Here is an 18827-nt window from a genome sequence, read left to right on the forward strand (position 1 = left end):
CTACCCTTTATTCAGTCCCAAAGTTAATCAGTGTGCTGGTTTGAATCTGTTGTGTACCCCAGAAAAGCCATGTCCTTTAAGGTGGGATCTTTTTTATTGTTTCTATGGAGACGTGTCTCCACCCATTCAAGGTGGGGTTGTTTACTACAGCCATTTAAGAGGGAATTATTTTGGAAAGAGCCATCAGAACCAACAGAGCCTACACAGCCAGAAACCTTTGGAGATGCCAAAGGAAAATGCTTCCGGGGAGTCCTTTTGAAACAAGCCAGGGGAGAAAGCTAGCAGATACGCCATGGCCTTTCCAACTGAGAGAGAAACCCTGAACATCATTGACCATCTTGAGCCAAGGTATCTTTCCCTGGATGCCTTAATTTGGACATTATTATAGCCTTTCCTTAATTTGAACATTTTCACAGGCTTAGAATTGTAAACTTGTAACTTACTAAATTCCCTTTTTAAAAGCTGTTCTACTTTTGGCATATCACATTCTGGCAGCATTTAAGAAACTAAAGCAATCAGTTGCCAAGTTCTGTCCATTCTGTCTAATAAATCTTGAATCACTCTTCTCATTTCCATGATTTAGGCCACCATCATCTGCAGTGGGCTCCTACCTGATCTCCCTGCTTTCACTCTTGCATCCCACTGATCCATTCTCCAGCTATCAGCCAGAGACAGTCTTTTGAAATGCAAATTTGAACATGAGTATAAGAGTCAGAGGCAGGGGCTTAAAACTTAAAACAATAGAAAACCCATTGTTCTTAGGATAAAAGTTAAAATCCTTTTCTCAGTACCTTAGATCCACCACAGAGCAATTGCTCTTGTGTTTTCTCTGCCTGGAGTGTTCTGCCTCCTCCCTTTCATTTCACTTCTTGTGGCTGGTTCTCTCCTACTCATCACGCAGCTCTCAGTTTAAATGTCACTTCTCAGGGAGCCTATTTGGAGCCTTGAGACCAGAGAGCACCTCCTGTTACATGCTTTACTCCTTCATGGAAATAGAAGCAGCGATCACAATTGTAATTCAATAATTGACTAAATGATAGTTCCTTAAAATCTTACCTGAAAGGGTACTGAAAGTGTTCTAAAACGAATCATGGTGATGGATGCACAACTCTGTTATATGAAAAACCATTGAATTGCACATTTTAAATCGGTAAATTGTTTGGTATGTGAATTATATCTCAGTAAAGCCATTTTTTTACCCTAGAATAAAAGCTGCAGAAGAGGCAGAAATCTCGTCTATCTTCCTTATCATTGAGTACCTAGAATGCAGCATGGCTCCTTGCACATAGTGTATGCTTAATAAGTATTGGTGGAAGAGGATTGAGGTAGGTTAATAAATGATAAGGTTGCCCTTCTGAGTGGATCTGGCCTTGGAAATGTTTAATTTTTCTTAGATGTAGAGAAGAAAGCTTGGCTTTAATCTATCCCGCTCTGATTATCTTATATAAATGCCCTTAGATCCTATCATTATGTAGAGGGAAGCAGTGACGGCGAATTTGAAGTTGTTCTTAGAGTTTTCTAGTTTCTCCCCTTAAAGCACCCACTCCTCATAAAGCTCCCTTTAAGTCCCCTTAAAGCCAGCTGTATATCCTCAGGGATAGCCAAATATCAAGAATCACAATCCTCATACTGAGGTCACAGTCAGAGTTCTATGCATAACTCCGTTGCACATGGTTAACTGCAGTTCTTTTGGGCAAGTAAATGAGGAGTCTTAAAGTATATAGCTGAACTTTTAGTACAATTACTATTGTTATTGTTATTATTTTGCATCTTGTGAACGCTTTCTTTGTTTAGTGCAATTGCACAGAGGTACCATACACATCTTCGTCCTACTGATGAGTCTCGTAACCAGTAGAAATCAGTCATAGAGGGAGCCACAGAAGAGAATCCAGACTGAGTAGAACCTTTTTCTTCTTATAAGTATTCACCTTTGATTATATTAAAATTGTTTAAAGTCAATGTGTTTGACTCCATTTGCTTCCATCTCCTTCTGCTTTCCTTTCTGGGTCACTGATGGTCACAAAATGAAGCAAAATATGCTCCAGTGAGCATGCTCACAATCTGCATTGTCACTGGAAAAATTGACAGTACATGTGGCAGCCTAGAGCAGATGCAAATGGATGGGTAAGAAGGATGGGTAGGTAAACAGCAGGAGGAGGATACAATTCCATTTCTCTTTTTGATCTGCAAACACCTCTTTCCCAAGCTGTTGTCATCACTGGCTTTGAAATTACTGCCCATGTACTGACTACTTAAGGACTTACTACATTATTTTAAAGACTTTCCAACTGATGGCCCTTGTGGCTTGTTTATGTAAGATATTACTGGAGCCAGCTGCATCTCTGGGTAAAGACACTCTTGGGTGGACATAAATGACTTGGAGAATGAAAACTAGTTTTTATATAAAGTAACTTTCTACAAATTACTTCTGTCTGCTGTCAGATGCCAACCAGGAGCTTAGGGTGCCTAGAGCTCAGCAATGGCCAGGATCCAAGTATGTGCAGAATAACCTCTAAAGCATTGCCAGTTTGTCCTAGTATCACATGCACTTGCCTGATTGTTGAGATTTTTGTTTTTTAATTTTATTTCTAGATTTCTAATTATTTGTGGCAGTACGTCACCTATCAAAGTCATTCATTCATTCAAAAGTACTGATTGGGCACTATTCAAGATGCTAAGGATCTTGTGATAAACAAGATAGTCAATGTTTCATTCTCAAGGAGCTAATATTCTTGTGTGGAAAATAAAACCAATAAACATGGAAATATGGTAACACCAGAAAATGTTACCAAGACAAAAACAAAACAAGGTCTTGGCTAGAGAGTTATGGAAGAAGCACAGGATATTTTACAGAAGGTAAGCCTAAAAGGCTTCTGTAATCAGGTGACTTTTGAGATAAGACATGAATGATTGGGAAGGAACCGGCCATGAGAAGATCTGAGAAGAGCCATCCAGAATGAGAGAACTACAGATACAAAGGCCCTGAGGCAGGAACAGGTAAGTTTTATTCATAGAAGAAAAAGTCCAGAGTGGTTCGACTGGAGTGAACCAAGGAGCCTGAGTGAGATGTGAGTTTGGATGGGTGGGGACCCTGTAGGCTTTGGCAAGGGGCTTGGCTTTTAGTCTAAATGCAGTACAAAGAAATTTGAGGATTTTAAGCAGTGGAGCAACATGGATGCCTTGGAATGGTAAAGAGCAACTTGGGAGATCCTTGCAGGGTTGGAAATGAAGAGGGCAGGTGTGGTAAAGACAAGGCCAATATAGAGTTTATGTAATATATAGGCAAACTGCCAGAGTCTCTAGGGGTCAGTAAACCACTTCCCTTTGCCCCAGTTAGCCACCTGACCCTTAATTTGAGACTAGCCTTAAAAAAAGAGGCAGCTAAAAATCCCACTGCTGCTTTAGCCAGTGTCCATATTTCCAATTCCTTGTGACAACTTTTACTGGTTTTCAGAACTCCAGTGATATTTCTTTTTCATGAAAAGGCTCTCACCTTAATTAAGATGACTTGGCCACATTTGTAGAATTCGTTTCCTAAACCATCCACCTCCAAAAGCTGGGTTTTGCTGCTTTCCTCCATGCCTCCATGTCACAGGACAAGGACCTCCAAGAACCTCTTGTGGAAGTGCTAGCCAGGGCTCCTGTGCAGCATTTTTCAGAGTTATTAGGGGCAGAAAATTGGCAATTAACCATATCAACTGCTTTTGGAATCTGGTCCAAACACCATTTGCTCAAAGAGCTAAATAGTATATCTTTTTCTGCCTATTGGAGATAAGAGATCAGAGCATTTCTCAAATATATTGCTCTTTCTAGGGAAGGGCTGAAAATTCTAACAATTAAAAAACAACAGTGACCAGCCATCATGATGTTTCTCCTATGATGAACAGGAGTAAATCTGTCTGTTCTTCACAAATGAGGGTTATTCTCTAGTCATAGTGAAGTATGGGAGGCGAAAATGACTGTGATGAATTTTGGTTCTACTTTAATCTCTGCCTACTTGTGATTTCAACTCCCACTAGTGTTTTCTGTTAAACTAACACTGAATTATAGCTTTCTTTTCTTTAGTAAGGTCTCTTGACAGTTGAAATTAAGGTAATAATAATGGGGGAGGGGTCACAGGAGGAGGAAATGGAGTTTTAACGAGCTTTTATGTTTTTGATAGATGGATAAAGTTTATTGGGGTTAGCTTTGAGTGAAGCCTGGGAATGGGCCTGGGTGATAAGACTGATTATGTTTAAATCTACTCTGTACGTTAAAAAAGTTAAACATCAAAGTACTTCCATAATAGTCCCTCGGAAGTAAGACACTTCATTTTCATGGAACCAGCAAGGAGATTTTGGTGATAGAACAGCAAAAAAACATCATTTGCCTTTCATTTGCCAGAGACCTCAGGTTGACATGGAGGGAAATGACACTGTCTCGTGACAGGCCTCTCCCAGCTAAGGAAAACAAGAGATGCTTTGTCAAGGTTTGAGAGCCTCCAGTGTCTCTCTTGCCAGAAAGAGCTCACCCAGCTTTCCAGTCCGTGGCATGCTTTCAGGTTCTTTGGCTTGAAGTCATTTCTCTAGGAGGTTCTTGCTAAATGAATGTGTGAAGCTAGTGGTACAACCCCCAATAACCACATTTACGTGAATGAATCATACAAGCTATATAAAAGGGCCCTAGGGTAATTTCCCACCTCTTTTCTCTTTCCACCTTCATCATCCTTCATGACCTCCGTGACCTCACATCTTGACTGCGCCAAGTACCTCTTCTAACCACCTTCTCAAACCTGACTTTTGTCCTTCCAGCCCAGCTCACATACAACTGTTATATCCAATCAAATCCCATTTATGTTCAGGAACATTGTCTGACTCACAGCTGTTTACAGAATATAGTCCAGACTGCTCAAACTGTATTTTGGAAAGTCCTAGAGTTGTGCTCTGCAACTGACTAGGTCTTTGCTAGGGGAGAGTCGAGCAATCTCTTTCAGGTGCAGAACAAGGGCTGCGGTGGGGGATAAAAACCTGTGTGTGTGGCCACTGGTAGTGCTGCAGACATCAGAGATTTGTTGTTTTTCATTTTTCCTGTTGCAATCTTCAGAGTTGCTAAAATATCAACCTTGTGAATACACCCTGGTTTCTCTATGTATTTATCCACTTCCAGGTAAATTCTGGGGAGTCATAGGAAGAGAGAACACAACATAGTATGCTGTGATGGTCAGGTTTATGTGTGAACTTGGCCAGGTAGTGATGCCCAGTTGTTTGGATGGGCAAGCACTGGACTGTCTGTTGCTGTGAGGACATTTCATGGACTTAAATAATGACCACATTGGCTGCATCCACAGCTGATTGCATTTGTAATTAGCTAAGGGGGTGGGGGGGTGTCTTCTGCAATGAATGATGCTTCATCTAATCACTGGAAGACTTTTAAGGAGGATTCAGAAGAGACAATCACTCCTTCTGCTTCAGCCAACCAGCCTCTCCTGAGAGTTCATTGGAGGGGACCTTCATTGGAGCTGCCAGGTCACAGCCTGCCCTACAGACTTGGACTCCTACATTCTCACAATTTTGTGAGACACTTGCAAATTTTATATTTACAGATATCTTCTGCTGACCCTGTTTCTCTTGAGAACGCTAGCTAATACATATACCAACTCCTTTTTTGCCACTGTTTGAGGCTCCTCTCTGTAAAATCTGGAAAACAAGACAGCTCAGTGGCTTGCTGAGAGGTAATGGATATGAAGGTGACACTCCTTAAATATAGACCTAACATTCCATCATTATTTCCCTCCTCACCCGTCTATTGAGTGTTTCTTACAAGTCTACTGCAGTGCCTTGAGGGGCACCTCATTTTTGTTTCTCTACTTGAGGCCAAACTAGTAAATTTCAATCCCCAACCGATATTCTCCAATGACTTGCCTAGCTACCTTGCAATCATCCAGTTGCATTGTTGCCCAGGATCCACCCTATTCTGCAAACCTGACTGGCTTAGTCTCCTAACTTCTTCAAGATTTATATAGTCTTAGGCATGGGAAGGACTTTGACAGATTCCTGTGAGCTGTCACAGCTCTAAGATAATCTTGTTTTTCATGCCTTCAATAAAGGAGATTCCCATTAACTCAGTCACAGTACTGTGTCTAACTTCTTTAGAACAGAGTTTTGCTCCTACAAAGCTGGGTGGGATTCTAGTCCTAGCTCCATCTCTGACCTTTGTTGTATGACCTTGTAAAGTCAGTTTGCCTCCCCAAGCCATAGTTGTCTCAGTTATAAAATGATGGGAGCATCAGGGGAGAGATGGTCTCCATTCTTCATTCCTTAAACCCAGATTTTTTTGTGCCTCAGTGGGGATAAACACATAATGGACCACATACTCTCAGTAAAAGCCCTAAATGAATCTACCTAACATTCTATAGATGCACGATGGATAGCACTATCCCCAACTGGTAGGTGGAAATGGCTTGTGGTTGGTTAGTAACAGCAGTAGGCCATGGGTGTAAGCAGGCAATAACACCAGGGAGAGCTAGCTTGGCACCATCCTTTCAGGAGAGTGGTTGTAGTACACTCATAAAAATGGTGTCACCTTTGGAGTGTTTTCTCTGTGTCACCTATGGTCTTTCTGTCACACTCTGCCCTCTAATATCTTTTTATCTATGTCACGCAGAATGTGAAGAAAAAAAAACTGAAAAAGCACCGCCTTTGTAAAATAGGCTCAATCTCTTCCCCTTGCCATTATGCTTCTGAATGAGACTAGATCTAAGGTTTCTTCACTCCTGGTTCAGCTACCCTTTAGTCCCCATGAAGACTCTCAGATCCAACCTGAGCCCCTTCATCTCCATGCTATAGGGAGGCTTTTCTGTTTTCTGGTCTCACATAGAAGTCCTTTTTGCTTATTCCCAGCTGCTCTTCTAACTGTTTTTGAAGTTTCCCATGCTCCTCCTGGTTTAGGAAACCATGAACTGACAGAGTTGTCACTGTACTAACATGATACTGATTTATTTTATGCACTTAGCTGTGGGATGTTTTCTTTCCCTGAGATCCCTCCACAAGAAAACAGAAAATGGATCTCTACCAGGTTTGCTGTCCTGCTTGTTTCTGCTTCATTGATACAGAATGGTCTGCTCTGTAAATGACCACAGCCGACCAGCCTGCCATCCTTCACTGGGTTTCTTAGAGAGTAGGGGAGAGATACCACAACAATTTAATTTAAAGTCTATTCCTCAATCAGATATGGCAGATGGCTGTCCCTGGGAGCCAGCAGATTGAAAGGGATCTCTTACATCACACCCTGTATTCAAGCTTCATCTTGTTCAAGATTGTAATGAAAGGAAAGGAGTCAATCAAAATGAAAGCCATAGGTGATGACAGTTCCCAACTTCCTCTTAGCTCCTCTTTCCTCTGCCTGCAGCTCCGTCGTTACCACCAGCACAGCTCTTCCTCTGACAAGAAACTAACAGACCACATTTCCTACTGGATCCCTCCTGCAAGGTTAAGTTTGGTTGGTAATTCCAATTTAATTACTGTTCTATCACCATCATGGCAAATGGTTTCCAACTGTTTCTTATGTTCATATGTCGAGAATCACTTTAGCTAAAGCTCTCAAGCTCATCCAGTAAAGGAAAAGGGATTAAACCAAGAAAAATAGTATAATAATAATCACCAGCATTTACTGACTATTCTCCATGTGTCCCTTGCTAAATGCTTTATGTGCATTATTTCATTAATCCTTGTTGCAACTTTTTAAGATAGGAGGAGTATAGCTATCTTAGAAATGAAGACACTGAAGCTCAGAGGACTCAGAAACTTGGTCAAGTTCATATAACTAGACGGTGGTAAAACTAGAATTCAAACCCAGGTTGGTCCAGAGCATATGCTCCCAAACATGTTTCACGATGTCCTCTGTGAAGAACTAGAACCTGGACTTGTTTACTCAAAGTGTCCAACAGCATTTCTTATTCCACATCCTCTGTTCTGCCCATCTCTGAGCAAATTATTTCCCTACTCTGAACTTCCAGGTCCCACACACAGGGTGGTTAAGATGAAATAAAATTATGTGTACCTAGTGCTTTATTTTGCCTCAGCCACAGAACAAGTATTCAGAAAGTCTTAGTTATATTTCTCAAGAAAATTCTATGCATGGACACTTGGCTGTTATTTGTAAAGAGACATTTGAATGCAGAGTCCCCATTTGCAGATCACTTTATCAAATATAATGAATAGCCTTTCTAGGGAATGATAGAGTCAGTGAAGTGAGCTGTTTCCTCTCAAAGATTTTATGTCTCAGAAGGAAGAGTGAGGCCACCCAGCTTGGTCAGCCTGGAGGGAGAGAAACAGACTAGAGAGGACAAACATGGCTTAACAGTGAGACATTGGTGAGGACCCCCAAGTTCACCTTCTTCGGTTGAGCCGCATCCTCTGCCTGTTGAAGACCACACAGGAGATTAAAAACCTTGTTTCATTGCCACTTCTTATATACCCAGAAGCAAACTGAAGCATTTATAGTCAGAGCCTATTGAAATCTTGGGACGTCCTTCTCCAATTTGATTTTTCCTTCTGGTTTTCTAAGGGCTTGTTTCATGAGGGGCTTGAGGAATCATTCAGTGTAATTGAATGATCAGTGTTCTTTAATTAAAACAACAAGATGCAGCATGCAGCATATTTCACATTGATTATAGGATGACCAGGCAGTTTTCTGCTGAAAAAAGCTTGAAGGAGAGGCTCATTTTAATAACCTGCAAGGCAAAATTGTCATCTGTAGGTTGGTCTGTGCTGTTAGAAGTATGGGGTCACATTTGTACATAAAAACTAGTGAGGCCCCTGAATAATCACTCCTTAATCTAGCTCCATGTGGACTATGTCTTAAAGAATAATGATGACCAGTTCCATGGTAGTGCAGGAAGTGCTCATTGCATAGAGTTAAATGATCTCTTGGTAAATTTTAAGCCAGTCTGGTTTCCTTCCAGTCCTCATAGCTATCCTTTCTAATCATGCCTACTCTGCCTAGTGGAATACTTAATTTATTTTAACACTAAATTAGGCAGGATACAATTCAGGAAGTAAGAATTGTTTAAACATTCTTTTAAAATGGCATATTCCTAGATCAGACGTAAATAACTTTCACATTGACATTTTGGATAATGGCTACAATTGTATTGAAAACCAAGTGTATAAGCATAAGTTCTCCTTAATTTAAAAAAAAAAAGGCTTACGAAACTTGGAAGTATAGATAATTTTAAGAGAGCATATCTAAAGTAGAAGGAAGTACTAATTTATCATGGTGATAGCTATGCTTCCAGATGGCATCCCAAAGAAAGCTTTCTAAGAATTGTTATTCCCAGAGACTTACCAAAAGATGCTTCTGTTGTGTGTTCCTGATTCACACATCTAGGTCGTTCTGGTCTCAATGGTAACAATTTAGCATTTGGGACCATTTATTTCTCTAGGTGTTTACCTGTCCCAGATGGTGTCTAGTGCAAGATAATGTGAAGAAATGACAGCAATGGTATACTCCACATCTATCTCTCTTGAGCCTCTTCGGAGACAGGGACGATTTGATGAGACATACAGCATTTATCACTGTGTGTGTGTGTGTAAATGAAAATACTTCTAAAGGAATATTTAATTACAGGGTTATCAGTATCTCCACTGAGGGCTACTTTATTTCTTCCGTGGGCTTCCCTGACTTAGCCAGCTCACAGTGAACCCTTCTGACTCCCAACTCTGGTACCATTTACTAGTGCAACATCACTGACCTGGGGCACCATGTTGGACACCAAAGCCCACCTCGTCATGCACAGCTTCTCCTGCCTGGGCAACAGGTAACTGACATCCTCCATTACCTATTCCCTGTGCTCAAGGATGACAGCCAATGGGTCATCGTCTTCCCTGACAAGGACTACTACATCTTCAGGCATCACACCTATAAGTATACAGGTGGGGCCTCGTTTTAAGCTGATGCTGTACATGACCCACCTGGGCACACTGCAGCAGGAGGCCACAGCTGATGTGGAGTGACACTGGCACCGTACACCAGTACCACACACAAAACATTCTTCTTGAGTGCTGTGTGAGCCCACTAACTGATCAGGGCATGAAGTTAAAACTGGGAGGTGGGGCTGTCACTCATGGCCACCAGAGAGTGTGGGGTTCATGGGAAGGAATGGAGGGGCCAGAATAAACACTCTGTCACACCAAAAAAAATACTAACATATCTCTTGGTAGTACTGATCTACATGCAACTGTTCTCAGGTGAGTCCATCTTGTCCCCTCAATCAGAATGTTAGTTCCAGGAGAGCAACCACTTTGGAGATGGCTTTTATATCCCTCATAATGCCAAGGACAGAGATCCATGTACATGATATCTATTTAGCTTGCTAACGTCACTAGTAAGAGGAAAAAGCAAGATAGTCTATTTATTTGAATGTGAGGCTAATATACATAGGGTTTCTCAACATGAATTCTGTAAGTCTTTGAGCCGCTCCTTATCATATACAACCTCCAGCCTTCATCAAGGACCGCAATGATCCTAAAATAGGATTATATGACTTTATTGCCTTCTTGAAAAACTCAAGTGAGATGTGAAGGCTAGGAAGAGTTTGTGGAAATCTGGCCCTCACCCTGTGGGACAGGGAGGAATGAACAGAACTTTTCCCTAAAGCTGCCCACTGATAAATGATTGAATCCATCCCTACTTTATTAGAGGAGGAAGGAGATTGCTGACTTGGTTTCTTTTTCCTTTTGCCATTTGAACTAAATTTTAAACTGATTTTCAAAGCTAACAAAAATATTAAAAGGGTTTCTTCTGAAGCAGTTTAGTTTTCTTAGAAAGTATGTAGAAAACCCAAGGACATGTACTGCTATCTTTTGGAAAATCATACCAAATTGTAAGAATTAATATATATATGTACACATGAAATATGTATTTTGTGTTATTCTTAACATGTACATTGTTCACATTTAAATGTTGTCTTCAAATTAAGATGCTCAACATTGAGATAGAAATATGGAAGGATCAGTAGTGGCAGTGGAATTAGGGAGTAGCTAGTAAATAGCTGTCAGGTGTTCCATTCAGCTGGCCCCACTTTTGCTCAGCTCCCTGAACTAGCAAAGCGGCACATCAGCCCCAGTATGGCCCAGTAGAGAAACAAAACTGAGAAAAAGCCCTTGTCATTCTTTCCCTAGTCTTCCCTAGTTTAGCTTAATTATTTTCTAGGCATTTCCTTGAACCCTATTTCTTTGGAACTTCAATGTCCAAGTTGAAGCTCCCTAGAAGTTCAGTAATGGGATATGCCAGTCAGCTATTGCCTGTGTAACAAATAACCCCAAAATTTAGAGATTTTAAACAGCAAGCATTTATTTAACTTATGATTTTGTTGGCTGACTAGGTATATTCTGGTCTTGACTAGGCTTACTCATTCATCTTTGGTCAGCTATTGGTCAGGTAGATGATTGTTCTAGTTTGCAAGCTGCTGGAACATGATATACTAGAAACAGAAAGGCTTTTTAAAAAGGGGAATTTATTAAGTTGCAAGTTTACATGTTCTAAGCCTGTGAAAATGTCCAAATTAAAGCAAGGCTATAGAAATGTCCAATCTAAGGCATCCAGGGAAAGATAACTTGGTTCAGGGTTTCTCTCTCAACTGGAAAGGCACGTGGTGAACATGGTGATGTCTGCTGGCTTTCTCTGCAGGCTTCTTGTTTCATGAAGCTCCCTGGGGGTGTTTTCCTTCTTCATCTCCAAAGGTCTCTGGCTAGCTGGGCTCTTATGGCTCTTTCCAAAATGGTTCCCTCTTAAAGGGCTCCAGTAAGCAACCACACCTTGAATGTTTGGAGATACATCTCCATGGAAACTATCTAATCAAAAGTTACCACCACAATTGGTGGGTCACATCTCCATGGGAACAAAAAAAAGCTTCCACCTAGGAATACTGAATGAGGATTAAAGAAGATGGGTTTTCTGGGGGTACACAACAGATTCTAACACAAATAATAAACTGTTAATTGCTGGGCTTTCTCAAATGCTGGTTGGCAGCTGGCTGTTAACTGGTCTAGGAAGGCCTCATGTCTTCTCCAAGTCCAACAAATCCAGCTTGTTCCCATTGCAGTAGCAGGGACTCAAGAGAGAGAAGCAGAGTGCAAAGACTCTTGAAGCTCCAGCTCAGAACTAGCACAACATCTCTTCTGCCCATTCTGTTGGCCAAAAGAAGTCAATAAGCTGGCCCAGATTCAAAGGAAGGGTGATGGCTTCTTTTTTTGCAGGAAAAAGCTGCAAAGTCACATTGAAAAGGGATGGATAATACAGGGAGGTAAAATATTGTGAGGGTTTTTCCCCCCAATTTATCATACTGGGATCATACCAGAAGAATTTTATTTATATATACACACATACAGATACACACAAAAAGCTTGTTTCATTTGCTGTGTTGTAGGCACAATGATCAGAGCAGCAAGATTGGTGTTAGAATTTAAAAGAGGACTTTTTTCCTGCACTCGAATTTTAAGTGTCCATTCTCTCCAGGTTTAATTTTGGTTATTTAACTGTTGTCACTCCTCTCCTTCCCATTTGACCACATTTTCAAAGAACTGGGGTTTTCAGATGGCTGAGATCATCTATGATGCCAGCCTTGGCTAATCCTGTGTGTTTGGAATCCCTATTAAATGAGTACTTTGGGGTACAATCATTTATTTTTCTAAGATGTTCATATTCAATATTTCTCTGTGGCTTTTAAGAAATCCTTGTTTTTAAATTCAGCACCATCATTTTTTTTTAAAATATTGTTCTTCTGGCAATTTTTGTGGACCTTGATTTGCAACTCCTGTGAAAGTGATGAGACTCCAGAGTAGGGGTCATGAACTCAAGGGCCAAAGTGATAAGGTCCGAGTGCATTGGTTGGGTGTCTTATCTGGGAGGCAAAAGGTAGTGGTAGGCCAGCAGTTTTAAAATTTTGCTGCATGTTAAAATCATCTGGGGGGATTTTTCAAATTCCTAGGCTGCATTCCAGACTAATTAAAACAGAATCTCTGGGAATGGGACCTGGGCATCAGTATTTTTTTAAGCTTCTCAGGTAATTTCAGTATACACCCAAGTTTATGAACAAGTGAAGCAAGCAGGGCTTCTCAATCTTTGATGTGCAGAAAAATCTTCTGGTGATGAATCAGACAAATCTGATTCATCAGGTCTAGGGTGGATCTCATAATCTTACTGAGATTATGGATCTCAGTAAGGTCCGTAGTGATGTGAGTGTTGCTCATTTTGATAGCAAGAGTTTAAGGTAGAGCTCTCAAGCAGCCCACAGACTTTTTCTTTTTGGTGCATTGCATATTTAGATACATTTTCTTAACCAAGAGATTTCTCATGAAAATTCATATTTCTGGTTTCTCTGGAAGGAATGAAAGACCCTGTAACACCAACCCTGCATTTTTATTATATTAGTGATGAATAGTGACCACCCCTGATGGGGAGTGCCTGTGACTCGCCAAGGGAGGCTGTGAAATGCCTTCTCCTGCCCCTGTTCATGAATAGGATAAATGTATCTTTCCCATATGGACTGGCAGATCTCCATCCAGCACACAAGTGCACATATGCACTCTCAGAAAAAAACATGAAGGCAAAACCTAAGTATTCAAGTGGGAAAATGTGAAAGGAGAGGAAAAACAATAATGATACTGATTGCAACAGAACCTTTTGGAGGTGTTTCAAGGGGAAAATAAGTGAGGGGGATTTATTAGGTGGCAGGGGTAGCTCATGGACCTATGTTGCAGCCACACTTCAGAGAAAAATGGAACTAGGAACATGAACGTCACCAAGGAGGACCCTCTCTGCCTTCATCTCCATTCCTTTCTGTCTGTACAATTTCCTCATTCTCTGTCCTTGCTTCATCTGTTTTCCAGTCCACATGGCAAAGACATGACTCCTGGCAGTGCTTGGGATTACATGTATGGACCTTGCTATGCAGTCCCATTCCACATTCCTGGGGAAGGGATTACCATTGGCTCAGTCTGATAGAAGTGCTTATGCTTTGGTACCCCTCTTATCATGGGATTGAGGATGATCTAAGAGGCTTCTGCTACATTAAGAACTGAGCATCAAGTTGAATCCTGAATGTGTTGGAACCCTTGTACAGAGGGAGGATAATGGTCTGGAACTCTAAGATGCAAGCCCATCCCAGAGGTAGATCTCAGGACTACCTTCACTTGTAAGGCATCTTTGCCCTTTAAAGGAGGATGCTCTTTTCAACTACAGACTCAACTGTTTCTTGGAGGGGTGGGGGGAGAAGCATTTATGATAATAACACATGAAGGTAAAACAAGGGCAGAAGTGACTAGCTGAATAGATTTCTTTTCTCTCCAAAATATAATGCAGTGCATGAAAATTAAATACAGACATCAACTCCTGACAGCCCACTACACACAAACTTCAGAGTTTTGAGTGTGACCATGTGGGTGGCATTAAGTGAATAACTCACAGGAATGATCTCTGTATGTGAGATTAGGAGAGTACATCCAAGGCTACACAATACCGAGATACACCAGGCTGAATTTTGACAGGGGAGGTTAACTGGGTTAAATGTGAACATGGGAAGAGAGAAGAGGAAAATGTTAATCAGCCAGGTTATTGAAAAATCTGGAGTGGTTCATAAGAGTGTGCATTTACTCCCCCATAATGAGATCAGGGACTATCTGTAAAAACAGTTAGCTCTGACTTTAAAAAAGAAGAGATGAAATGTTTAATATGTGGCACCCTGGAGCCTTCCTTTTTTCATACTTTAAATGATAATTCTAATGAAACACCTATAATCTGCAAGAGATCAAGTTATACAGCCTCCCACCAGAGAGTGAAATTGAAAACAATGGCACAGATGTTGTATATTCACATGATGAGGTGAGAGCAGATTTGAGGATAAAAGGAACTGAAGTACCTCATACAAGACAGTACAAATTCTTCCACCTGGGCCCAGGACTAGCCTGTCTGACTTTAGCTAAGATGTTTCATAATTCATGGGGCCAAATGCTATCTACCTCGTAATTAAAATTATATGAAATACCCCTTACTTGAGATCTGAGAAAATGTTATGGTACTAATAATTACAATGAATTTGGGGCCGAGACAAGTGTATCCAGAATGTTGCCATAGTGGGGACCCTTAGTAGGAGTTTACTTTGATCACACTTACAGAAGAAAGGCCAAGAGAACAAGGAAAGCAGGTCAGAATGTAACCAGGAAGTATTTAGGCAGCTTGCCCCACTTGTGCTGGCCTATAATCCTCAATTAAGCTTGATAGGGGTCCTAAGGTTTATCAGTTTGTCTGTCTCTGGCTCTATTAAGTCTATAGGCAGCGGTCATTTTCTCCCTGGAATGCTAAAAAGTGATGCCTTCTCCCAAATCATCTCTGGTTAGGTATGATTCCTACAAAGGCCTAGTTGATTCATGTAGAGACAGACAGGGAAACTTCTCACTGGCTCCTTTCTATCCCTCCACTTTCTTCCCCTTTATTATGGAATCATGCCCTTGAAGCAAGGCATTTAAATAAATATGAGTGATACCAGAACAAAAATTTATTTTTATTGAGGCATGGCTTCTTTCTACAACGACTGCCACTTGGAAACCCAAATCTGAAGGCCGACTACTGAGGACTCTGAAACGACCTCTTATCACCTGGGCTTGGCTGGCCCTTCCCTTAGCCAATACTTGAGGCTCTCTGCTCTATTTCTCTGCAATATTCCCTTTCCAATAGACCAAGCTGTGCTTTCAGTTATTCTGACTACAGTAACATTTGTATTAAATAATTTATCCCTGTTCCAGAAAGGTAAACTTCAGCAGCTTCCAATTTCTGTCTTTAAACCTGATGATTTCAAAGGGTCTTCCCTGAAAGAAAGCACCTCTACCTTTCCCACACAAGAAATAGGTCTTTGTACTCTTCTGCAGAAGTCAAGGAGTATAAATCACTATCCCTCTTCCTCAATTGCTCATAAACTTCAAGATCCTTTGATTTTTGAAGTAATGAATACCTTAAAAGTAGATATAAAAAGATTTCTGTTTGTGCAAATAATTAGAGTATATCACTCATATATTCCATCTGAAAAAAAATGCTAAAGAGAAATCTGACCACAAAAACAAAGACTGCAAAAAAGTAGAGAACTCAAACTGGGGCAAACCAAAAACACAGGGTGAATAACAAAATATCTAAATAAATATAGGTAGGTTAACATGAAATAAGAGAGAACAAAGTCAGGATTCTTGAAACAGATATGGTATGAGGGAGGAGAATTCTAATAAGTCTCAGAAAATTTATGAGTTTGGAGGTGGGGATGTAGATGAAGTAAAAAAAAAAAAGGTTTAGTGTGGGAGGCAAATTGTGGGTAGCTGACTGAGTAGGAAGCTCCAGGAATCAGTCCCTCCATGAAGGCAAATATTAAACACTCAGTAACTGTCTGAATAAACTATTTTGAAACCCTGGAATCTCAGAAAACTGTGCTACATCCAGGGAAGAGTAGGAGTAAGAGACTAGTGAATTTCAATAAATACAGGTGAATTGCATTCTCCATACAGTGACAACTGTCACCCATCCCCCAGTCTCACAGTGGCAGCAGTGAGGTACTCAAACCTGACACCTGGGACAACTTGCTAGTAGTTCTCTAAGATTTAGGGGTGCTTTGTCCCATCATTGATCACTACTCTTTTTTTTTTTTTTCATGCTGCATGGTGGGGTCACATTTCATTCTTTTTCCATGTGAGTATGCTGTTATTGCAGCACTATTTGTTGAATTTTTGTTCAGTTGGCTTTTTGTTTGTTTGGGGGAGAAGTGCATGGAGCAGGAATCGAACAGGGGCAATCAAATCTGGGTCTCCAGCTTGGCAAGAGAGAGTTCTACCACTGAACTACCCTCGCACTCCCCACCCCCATCACTGCTTTTTATCAGCTACTTCAGATCACTAGGGGCACAATGCTGAAGGCAGCCATTTTTCCAATCAGCCTTGAGGAAAAAGCATTTACTGAAGACTTAAAGATAGTAAGCTACTTTAAAACAACAGAAAACAAAGGGCTGTACTCACTGGGCCAGTGCTGAATAAAGAAAGCACAGCTTCAAAGAGCCATAGGATTATATCCAGGCAAACTTCCTGTCTCCTCCCTCAAACCCTGCCCATGGCAGTTTGGGGTTGCTGGCACTCCATGAGTCCCTGGTATTGTTCTGGCTAGGAGAGACTGACTTGGGAAACAAGATACAGGACCAGAAAAGACAGGGAGGACACAGTACATTGCATTCACTTGAGATGGCATTCTTGAAAGAAGGGTTGAACTCTGAAGGAGAGCACCAGCCAATGCAGTCAATTTTCAAAGACTGTGAATGGTGCTTTTTGCATTGGTTTGTTTGGTTTTGATAGCTCCTGGCACTCAAGAAAATCCCTGTAATATCACTACCTGAATACAAACTCAAGAAACAAGAACTAAATCCACCAGTTAAATACTAAGACATTAAGATGTACAATGTGCAACAAAATATTATCAGACAAAAGAAACAGAAAATGATGACTCTTCTGAAAGGAAGAGGATATAATTCCAGAAAATATCAAAATGACCAGGCTATAGACATACCAGACAAAGCCTTTAAAAAAAATGAGCTTCTTAGTTGATTATCATAAGTACATGGAATCTAGAATAGGGCATGAAATTTTGTTGGTTTGTCCAGGTTAGTGTAATGCCCTGATATATTCCAGAGTAATGTGGGCAGTAAATAAAGAATTATTTGCAAAGTCCCCTTGGGGGACTCGTGAGAAAGGAAGAAATATTCAACTTCCACATTGTAGAATTTCTCATATTCTCACAAGCAGTGAGGACAACCAAATCAGTAGGCTGATCCCATGATCTTGGAGTTCACCTCTGTGAAACTTACTCTTAAAAAAGATAGTCTAAGCCTATTTAAAATTATGCCTAAGAGTCACCCCAAGAGAATCACTTTTATTGCTTAGATGTGGCCTCTCTCTCTAGTAGGTGAGCTCACTGCCCTCCCCCCCTCCGCCATGTGGGACATGATTCCCTGGCATATGTGGGACAGAACTCCTGGGATTTGCTGGGATCCAGCATCATGGGATTAAGAAAGCCTTCTTGACTAAAAGGGGGAAGAGAGAAATGAAACAAAATAAAATTTCAGTGGCTGAGAGATTGCGAACAGAGTCAAGAGTTTATCCTGGAGGTTATTTTTATGCATTATATAGATATCCATTTTTAGTTTATGGTGTATTGGAGTGAAATAGTTGAGCTGTGTTCCAGTAGCCTTGATTATTGAAGATGATTGTATAAAGATATAACTTTTACAGTGTGATTGTGTGATTGTGAAAACCTTCTGTCTGATTCACCATTTATCCAGGGTATGGGCAGATGAGTAAAAAATATTGATAAAATATAAATAAATAATAAGGGGATTGGGGGTAAAACAAATTGGGTAGATGGAAATACTAGTGGTCATTGAGAGGAAGGCATAAGGGATATGAGATGTATGGGTTTTTATCTTTTTTCTTTTTATTTCTTTTTCTGTGATGATACAAATGTTCTAAAAAATGATCATGGTGATGAATACACAACATATGATGATATTGCGAGTCATTAACTGTAAACCATGTGTAGACTATATGTGTATGAAGATTTGTCAATAAAATACATTTTTTAAATGAACTTAAATATGCTCAAGGAAAATACAGAGAACAAACTGGAGGATAGCAAGAAAATAATGGATGGAAAATATGAGAATTTCAGTAAAGAGACAGAAGTTTTAAAAAGGAATCAAGCAGAGCTACTGGAGTTGAAAACAATAACTGAAATGAGAAGTTCCCAGGATGGTTTCAACAGCAGAT

At 40.5% G+C, this 18827-nt stretch overlaps 1 long non-coding RNA gene across 1 annotated transcript in view; it reads right to left on the reverse strand.

The window, feature by feature from the left end:
- Window positions 1-8200: 8200 nt before the first annotated feature.
- The window catches only part of LOC143660277 (uncharacterized), a 63894-nt gene continuing 53267 nt past the window's right edge, over window positions 8201-18827 (reverse strand). The window contains exon 3 of the long non-coding RNA XR_013163911.1: window positions 8201-8710. This is a non-coding gene — a long non-coding RNA (uncharacterized LOC143660277). The remainder of the gene's footprint in view (window positions 8711-18827) is intronic.

Source organism: Tamandua tetradactyla, chromosome 16, assembly GCF_023851605.1.
Source record: "Tamandua tetradactyla isolate mTamTet1 chromosome 16, mTamTet1.pri, whole genome shotgun sequence".
NCBI lineage: Eukaryota > Metazoa > Chordata > Mammalia > Pilosa > Myrmecophagidae > Tamandua > Tamandua tetradactyla.